This window comes from Lepus europaeus, chromosome 3 (genome assembly GCF_033115175.1).
Source record: "Lepus europaeus isolate LE1 chromosome 3, mLepTim1.pri, whole genome shotgun sequence".
Lineage (NCBI taxonomy): Eukaryota > Metazoa > Chordata > Mammalia > Lagomorpha > Leporidae > Lepus > Lepus europaeus.
In genome coordinates, this window is record NC_084829.1 from 96,307,897 (window position 1) to 96,317,762 (window position 9,866).

The window sequence follows — 9,866 nt, forward strand, 5'->3', positions numbered from 1 at the left end:
TATATTTTAATAGAAACTACAAACTTTTAGACTATAATTGATGTTTTTCTTCTTTATGACAAAGATTAGATTGTAACTTCATTTATACCAAGACATGTCTGAGAACAGCTGTTGAGGTGATCTGTATATAAAACATAGAACTATGCCACCTTCTTGTCAAAAACTGTTATTGGCTTCCCATTACCTAAATAAAAGCTAAATTACTTTCAATGAGATGGTGGCCATTTGGCTGCCCAGGAACTTTATTACCTTCCTATATGGAGAGAAATTCCCATCATGTGAGTCTTCCTGAATCCAAAGGAAGACTCTCTCCACCTCCTGGAAGCTAGTGCACACACCTGTGACTTGGGTTTGGCTGATAGGTGGGATTTTCAATCCTGAGAAAAAGCCACAAACCACAGAGATAGCTGATTAACTACCCAGTGAGGCACAAACACCAGCAGTGTCCTGAAGACATTCATTCTTTGCTTTACTATTCTTTGGTTCTGTTCCCCTTCCAAGCCCATTTCTCTATGCTTCCCAAAAATAATATAAACGACCACAAAACAAATCCTTTTCTTCTTAGGCTAGCCATTAGTGCTGGTTTTTTTTTTTTCTTTTTTTTTTTAACTTTTATTTAATGAATATAAATTTCCAGTATACAGCTTATGGATTACAATGGCTTCCCCTTCCCATAATTTCCCTCCCACCCGCAACCCTCCCCTCTCCCGCTCCCTCTCCCCTTCCATTCACATTAAGATTCATTTTCAATTCTCTTTATATACAGAAGATCAATTTAGTATACATTAAGTAAAGATTTCAACAGTTTGCACCCACATAGAAACACAAAGTAAAACATACTGTTTGAGTACTAGTTATAGCATTAAATCAAAATGTACAGTACATTAAGGACAGAGATCCCACATCAGGAGCAAGCGCACAGTGGCTCCTGTTGTTGACCCAACAAATTGACACTCTAGTTTATGGCGCCAGTAACCACCCTAGGCTGTCGTCATGAGTTGCCAAGGCTATGGAAGCCTTCCAATTTCCCTGACTCTGATCATATTTAGACAAGGTCATAAAAGACAGGGTGAGGATAGTAACCAATGATCCTAAGAGTGGCATTTACCAGGTCTGAACAATTATACAGCATTAAGTGGGGAAGAGGACCATCAGTACACACAGGTTGGGAGTAGAGCCATTGGTGGTAGAGTAGAGGTTATGATTACAAAGGAATGAGGCCCAAGTGCACTAGACAGGGTCTAGAACAAAGGACAGAGTCATTATTAGAGGAGCTAAGAAAGGTGCTGTCTAAGCTACAATTAAGTTTTCTGATTGAGAGGCAAATAGAACCTGACAGAAGGGGCTTGATAATAATCTGGTGGGCTTTAGGCCTTGTAAGTTAAGAGGCCCAGACCTATCTATCTCTTCACATGGGGTATATCCTAAGGGAGGTGTGAATCTCCTAGGGGAAGGCACTCTGTTGACTTTCATTACTTGGCTGGCCTGGGAGGAGAGCTGGCCAGGTAAAGGCAGGTGGCATCTCTAACAAGAAATTTACAGTTCTGCCTGCAATGTTGCTGACCCTACTTGACCATACCCTCAGCTGCAGTGGTCACTTTGGAAGTTGGGCTGAGTGAAGGGCTTTTCAACTTGGAGCCAATAAGATCTGTGCTGTTTTAATCCATGTTGTGCTGCTATTACAAAACACTACAGATTGGGTAATTTACAAAAAATAGAAGTGTATTGCTCTTGGCTGAGAAGTCCAAGGTCAAGGCACCAGAACTTGGTGAGGGTTTTGTTGCTATGTCTTCACGTGACAGAAGGAAGAAGAGCAAGAGATAACAACACATTCTAACAAGCCCATTTATTAGCAGTGCTAATTCATTCGTAAGGGCTATGCTATCACTACCTAAATACCTAAAGGATCCCACCTTCTAAAACTGCTGTAATTAGGATTAAGTTTCCAACATATGAATGTTGGAGGAACATATTCAGATTAGCTGCCTTTCATTGCTTGCAATTAAGAAACTTACTGATACATATAGCCCATGAAGTCTCATTTTTACCAACATCCACACCATGTTGATGGCATTCAGGTTCACTGGGCTTCTTTTGGTGTCTTAAATATTTGAATCTTCTTCCTTTCTATCATATTCAAATTTTTATACTTGGAGTTCTTTTCTTTCCTTGCAGATGTGACTAGCTGCTTTTCTTCTTTAGGGTCTTAGTTCAAACATCACCAATTCAGAAAGACCAGCCCAGGAGGTAAAGAATATGCTATCTTCATGTTACTGCCCTCTTTTATCTTCTTTCTTCTTCCTTTGCACACAGATTAGTCCATCTGTGTGATTCTTAATTGCTGGTGAGTACAGACAATGAGTCGCATATTCCTTAGATCATAAATGACGAAAAGCCTAAAATTTTGTACCCTTACCTTTGTCATTTAAACTTAATGTACATTACATGGAAATGTGTACATAATTTTCAATGTGAAGTTTAATTGTAATAAAGGTATAAATACCACACTTTGTGTAGATTTTTTTACCACAAGTTGGTAGATACAATCCTCAAACCATAAGATAAATTATCTGAAGAGTAAGACTTGAAAAAAGAGGATTTGAAATTCTAAAATTCAAAATGTATGCTTTAATCTCAATGTTATAAACTTTATGCCAAAGAATATTTTCTTGATATTTGCTTTAATGTCAATGAAAAAAAGACTGATGCCTAAAACACCTTTAACCTCTATATAAGTAAGCTTAAAAGGGCTTCTGCTGGTTTTGTTAAAGCAATAGTATTACAAGATTCTTACATTTTCCCTATGCTTGGGGACATTAAAATGAATATTTTCAGACTATAAATTGAAAATCCTGAGACTTGGGGGGACATTGAATTAATCTGTGCTGAAGAAGCAAGTAAAGATGACAGCAGAGATTGAACAATCCCCTTGGCTTCCTTGAGACCCCTGTGCAGTGGATATATATCATAAATATGATACGTATATTATACATGTACTGTGGGATTTTACATATAGCCTTCTAAGAAAGGCACAATAGCAATAGGCAATAGGCATGCTAAAGAGCACGTTACTTTGGGCACAATGCCCATTTTTGGAATAGAATATTCTTTTTCCTCCTTGGAGCAGCAAGAAGAGTGCCTCCGTACTTTGTCAATTCCACTTCACATTATTATGCTCTTCACCCCCTTCATTAAAGCACTGGTATGCAAGTGATCATTTCTAATAATAGGCTCTCCACTATTAGAAGTGGGTCTTTTTCATTTTTCACTAAATTATGAAATAGCTTCCATTATAACTTATGTTCTGTATACTCCAGCCAAGACTTTTCTCTCATCTTAAAATGCTCTGCTTTAAATGGGCCTCTAATGTATAATTTTATTGTTTGAGCATTTCATTTTCTTTTTTGATTTATGTTTCTTTATAGCTGGTTAGACAGCTCTTTGTGATCTTTTGATGAAAGATTCTACATAAATAAAATTGACTGAGAAGAAGGACCTTGATCGTAGCGTTGGAATATGCTCTCTGCACTCTGCAAGCTTAAGATCAAGATTCAGATTTCAAATGAAAGATTCAAAGAATGCTCTAGGTTTCCTACCTTCTAATTTTTACTCTAAAATTTCAGATTAAATTTGGTCATTTTACTCATGTTGTATTTAAGCTGCTACATTCTGACAGAAGGGGTGGTTTTAGAATTTTTTTTCACCAAAGTATATTCATCTGCTAAAGCTAGAGTAAGTAAATAATTATAATGATTATGCCAACTGTATTATATGTCATTCAGACATTAAACTTCCAATTTTAAAAACAGCAACTAATATCTGGTATTTATAACAGGTAACCAAATAGGTGCCAATCTTCTTCAAACCAATAGTTATCTGAAAACATTGAGGGCTAAATGTTATTTACAACATCTATGCAACAATTTTTTTTCAGTATTTTCCTATTTATATCTTACATTTGTTTAATATCAGGATATCAACTTTTTAAATCGTTAGTGAATCATGGATGCAACCTAAGAAAATCCTTATTCCTTACTACCCTTTCAGATACTTACGGGTGCCTTTATGACTGGCTAATATTTTTTTTTTCACCTCTCATCCAGTGTGCTCAGTCAAAAGGATCTGTCATGCTTAATACAGAAGTCTAAAATGTCTGCAAGTAAACTTTAGAAAAATAGTATATATTTGTTGTAGTTCATACTGCTGCCTAAACATTCTTTTATTTATTTCTCCTTCTTTGAAATACCAACTTCAAATTCTAAATAGTAATTTCTTTTATAACCAATTGGTTTCTGAAGAACATCATGAAAGAAATTATAAGGAATTTTTTCCACAAATATGGATGATTATGCCTCTCAATTCACATAATAAGAATGGTTGTGGCTTGGGCCCTGCACCCCATGGGAGATCAGGAGAAGCACCTGGCTCCTGCCTTCGGATCAGCGTGGTGCACCAGCCACGGTGGCCATTGGAGGATGAACCAACAGCAAAGGAAGACCTTTCTCTCTGTCTCTCTCTCTCACTGTCCACTCTGCCTGTCAAAAAAAAAAAAAAGAATGGTTGTGAACACTTATGGAGCATGCACAATGTCTTGAACACTATGATACGTAGTTTATGTCTCATTTCAATCAAACAAGCAAGTCTATAATATGGGAAATGTCCTGAACACTTCAAAGATGAGTCAACTAGGTTGGAAATTTAACTGGCTAATATCTTGAATGCAGTTTGAGATACATTAAATATGAGGTGTTGGCTGGCTATCTAAGATGTCCAACTGAGATTCAGAAATATAGATCTGGGACTCAAGAGAAATACTTAACCTGGGACATGTAAATTCAGGAGTTACCTGTTCCTACAGCAAGAACAGGAATAAAATCAAAGAGTCTTAGAAGATATGGACAGTAATCAAAAATACACAGAATAAATAGTTCAGAAAATGAAGAGAATAATCAAGAAAATTTATGATACCATATAGTATCACAGTGAGAATTGGAGACAGAATTGGAATGAGTCTTACGATTCCAGATCCTATGCTCATTGAGGGAACTGACCCAGTGAGTACTAGTTTAAGCAAGGGAATCCAGTGCTGCCTTTGAGGGCTGAGGCTCTCAGTGCAGACAGAAGAGAGACTGCCAATTCCCTCTTGGAGTCCAAGAACAAGCAACCAGGCATTGGTGGTAATTAATGGAAGTGATGAGGAAAGATGATAGTAAAGGTAGTTGTGATCAAAGAGAGGCAAATTAGGGCAGCTCACAACACCAACTAATTTTTCTTTTGGAATTTTTTTTTTCCTTTTCCTCATATTTCCCTCACCAACACACATACAACTCTGTTGTGTTGATGATATCAAGGAAGAAATGTTAACATAGAAGGTAGTTAAGAAGGCTTCATATTTTCAAAAACCTACATTCCAGGGCCAGTGCTGTGGCATAATGGGTAAAGCCACCTGTCGTGCCAGCATCCCATATGGGCCCCAGTTCAAGACCGAGCTGCTCCACTTCTGATCCAGCTCTCTGCTATGTTCTGGGAAATCAGTAGAAGATGGTCCAAATCCTTGGGTCCCTGCACCTTGGTAGCAGACCTAGAAGAGGCTCCTGGCTTCAGATTGGCTCAGCTCTGGCTGTTGCAGCTAATTGGGGAGTGAACCAGCAGATGGTAAACCTCTCTCTGTCTCTCTCTCTCTCTCTCTCTCTCTCTCTCTCTCCTTTTCTGTCTGTGTAACTCTAACAAAATGGAGACTAGCATCCTATATGAAAGCACCAATTCAAGTCCCAGCTGCTCTTCTTCCAATCCAGCTCCCTACTGATGTGCCTGGGAAAGTAGCAGAAGATGGTCCAAGTATTTGTGCCCTGCCACCTATGTGGGAGAATCAGATGGAGTTCCTGGCCCTGGCTGCAGCCTTGCTCAAGGCTGGCCATTGTAAACATCAAATCATTTTTATTTTTTGCAGTTTTTACAGATATCAATATCAAGCATGTATTCCCTTAAGTAAATAAAAGTAAATTCAAAGAATTACTCTTCCTAAGTAACAGACAAGGCCTCTGACATTAACCCTTCCACACATGAGGAAAATGGGAGCTGGTTTAGATTGTGTTTGTGAAGACATGTGAACATGAGTATAGTTTTTTTTTTAAAAAAAAATATTTATTTATTCTAATGGCAGTTATAGAGAGAGATAGATCTTCCATCTGCTGGTTCACTTCTCAAATGGCTGCAATGTCCTAACATTCACTGGGAAAGATTAAGTATCTTTTTTATTTAGAGTGGAGTAGTCCATGTCAATAAATTAAAGTGAAATAGATGTGATTTTTATCTTGTTCGTATGGACATAAACCATAATAACATAGAATTATTTTAAGGTAAATTTCAATTTAATAGATAATACAAAAGCTATATGATATGGGTAGAAAAACTACCCCAAAATCTCACTGATTTAAAATTGCCAGGTCTATCTCTTTTTCTTGTCCACTGGATTCCAACAACGGGGTGTGCTTCACGCAGTCATGTAGACTTTTAATGGCATAACCATGACAGATGGAAAATAACTGCTTCTTAGTCACTGGCAAAGAAAGGTGAAAGAGAGAGGGAGAGACTAGCTCCCTGGCAATTAAATGTTTCATCCCAATGGAAAAACTAATCACATGGGAAATAGAGAAGTGGGAAGTATCTTTTTCTTGTTTTTTGGAAAAAAATGAGCTAAAATTGATGATTTCTAGTAATGTCTCTCTTGATGGCTTTTGTCATTTCTTATTGTTGAACATTCTAATAGCTCTTCAGCCAAGCTTCTTGTTCTATAGAAACATGGAAAAAGAACAAAACACTTTCAAGCAGGAAAACTGAACTCTAGGCATGTCTTTCCTAGTAACTAGGTAGTTATGCAAATTTGGACAGGTTAGTTCAAATTCCTGGACCTTGGTCGCTTTAGTTAAAAAGTGAGAAGGCTGGACTACACCTTGTTTAAGATTCTTAGTGGAATAAAATTCCATAAATTTATTTCAAGCTTTTAGATAAAATGATCATTAAGCTAGTCAGACCAACATTTTCAAGAGCCATATATTTCACAAAAATTCAACTGGGAATGTATTTCTTTGTCTTCAATTATGTATGTAAAGATATTTACAAACCTCACATGTTTGTTCCAACATTGATAGACATATTTTTAACTTCCCACCTTAGAAAAGGGCAATAGTGTATTAATACTGTTATCTTTGCCTTTAGCTTTCCTCCACCATCCAACTTCCACAATCACTGTCATACTTACATAGCATTCTTCTATCATAGTTATCTCTTTTGAATTTTTGTAATATTGGATTTTAAAGTTTTAAATTTGATCCTGTAAATATTCCTTATTGGAAGCACAAGTAGTAAATATATAATTACATTTTCTTTCATATACAGCTGTTTCTTTCCTAGAATTTCTTGTTGCTTCCTTCCTAGCAACTATTCATCTCTGTCATTTTGATCAACTTTTCTAATTTTCCATCTAATTGGATGTCTATCCACTTCCTCTTTACCCAGAAACCTTCCTCCCAAGATTGTTGCTCTTTTCTTTCTAACCCACACTGATTGCTCCCTGAGCACACCCTTTTACCCTAATATTAGAATTTTCATACACAGCCAACTTGGAAGGTTTCCATAACCTTGGCAACTCATGACGAGAGCCTAGGGTGGTTACTGGCACCATAAAATAGAGTGTCAATTTGTTGGGTCAACAACAGGAGCTACTGTGCACTTGCTCCTCATGTGGGATCTCTGTCCTTATTGTACTGTACATTTTGATTTAATGCTATAACTAGTACTCAAACAGTATGTTTCACTTTGTGTTTCTATGTTGGTGCAAACTGTTGAAATCTTTATACTAAATTGATCTTCTGTATATAAAGAGAATTGAAAATGAATCTTGATGTGAATGGAAGGGGAGAGGGAGCGGGAGAGGGGAGGGTTGCGGGTGGGAGGGAAGTTATGGGAGGGGGAAGCCATTGTAATCCATAAGCTGTACACTGGAAATTTATATTCATTAAATAAAAGTTTAAAAAAAAGAATTTTCATACACAGCTTTCCAGGGTTTGTTATTGTTTCCTGCATCTCACGATCTCTCGTTCGGGTTACATCCTCATTTTGCTGCAGCACATCTTCAAGAATCTTCCTATGTCCTAAACAGCACTCTGGCCTCAGAATCAGCCCTTAAGGCATTCTGATCTGGCTGAAAAGCCCATGAGAGTATTTTAGGCATGGAAAGCCAAGACACTCTGGCAAAAAAAAAAAAAAAAAAAATGACCTAAATGAAAGAGCTCTGTGAGTGAGATCCCAGTGGAAAGAACAGGCCATCAAAGAAGGAGGTACCTTTTTCTGAAGGGAGAAGAGAACTTCCATTTTGACTATGACCTTGTCTAAATAAGATCAGAGTCGGTGAACTCAAAAGGCTTCCATAGCCTTGGCAACTCATGACAAGAGCCTAGGGTGATTACTGATGCCATAAACAAGAGTGTCAATTTGTTAAATCAACAACAGGAGTCACTGTGTACTTACTCCTCATGTAGGAGCTCTGTCCTTAATGTGTTGTACAAAGTGAATCAATGCTATAATTAGTACTCAAAAGTATTTTACGCTTTGTGTTTTGCTGTAGGTGCAAACTGTTGAAATCTTTAATTAATATATACTAAATTGATCTTCTGTATATAAAGAGAATTGAAAATGAATCTTTTTTTTCTTTTTTTTTCTTTTTTTTTCTTTTTTTTTTTTTTTTTTTTTTGACAGGCAGAGTGGACAGTGAGAGAGAGAGAGACAGAGAGAAAGGTCTTCCTTTTGCCATTGGTTCACCCTCCAATGGCCGCCGCGGTTGGCGCGCTGCAGCCGGCGCACAGCGCTGATCTGATGGCAGGAGCCAGGTGCTTCTCCTGGTCTCCCATGGGGTGCAGAGCCCAAGGACTTGGGCCATCCTCCACTGCACTCCCTGGCCACAGCAGAGAGCTGGCCTGGAAGAGGGGCAACCGGGACAGGATCGGTGCCCCGACCGGGACTAGAACCCGGTGTGACGGCGCTGCAAGGCGGAGGATTAGCCTATTGAGCCGTGGCGCCGGCCAAAAATGAATCTTGATGTGAATGGAATGGGAGAAGGGAGGGTTGCGGGTGGGGGGGAAGATATTGGGAGGGGGGAAAGCCATTGTCATCCATAAACTGTACTTTGGAAATTTATATTTATTAAATAAAAGTTAAAAGAATCTTCCTAATGTAGTGGGTTTAGGAGGCACAAGCTTACCCTTCAAGATAGACACAGCCACTTTTCTTTGCAGATGGTACCAGAAACTCGGTAACCTGCCCATAAACACCCAGAACTCCTTGTGCTACTGTTGCCTTCCTATTGTCAGGAAGTATATGAATCCAGAAGGAGATGAACTCATGGAGGAATTAACACTTGCTGGGAGAACACCTAAGCAATAACTTCTAGGACTTGTACAGTTCCCTTGGCCATTGGGTGCAATAACAGAGATGAGTCCTTTGTATCACTTCCCAGTCCTCACTGTATAACAGCTACAATCACCCACAGTGAAAGCTCGTGTTATAGCCTGTCTGGGGTTGCCATATCAGAATTCAATGGACTGGATAATTTATAATTAGTAGAGATTCATTTACCTCATGGCTCTGGAGGTTGAGAAGACCAAAATCAAGGAGCTACATCTGGTGAAGAACTTCTGGCTGCATCACAGCTTGATGGAAGGCACCACATGGCAAGAGAGCAAGCAAGAGAGAACAAGAGAAGGCCAAAGTTTCTTTCCAGCTCTTGTGATAATGAATCCGCTGCCACTCAGGAGAGCTCTAATTAATTATCCGATTTCTCATCATGATGGCATTGGGATTAGTTTCCA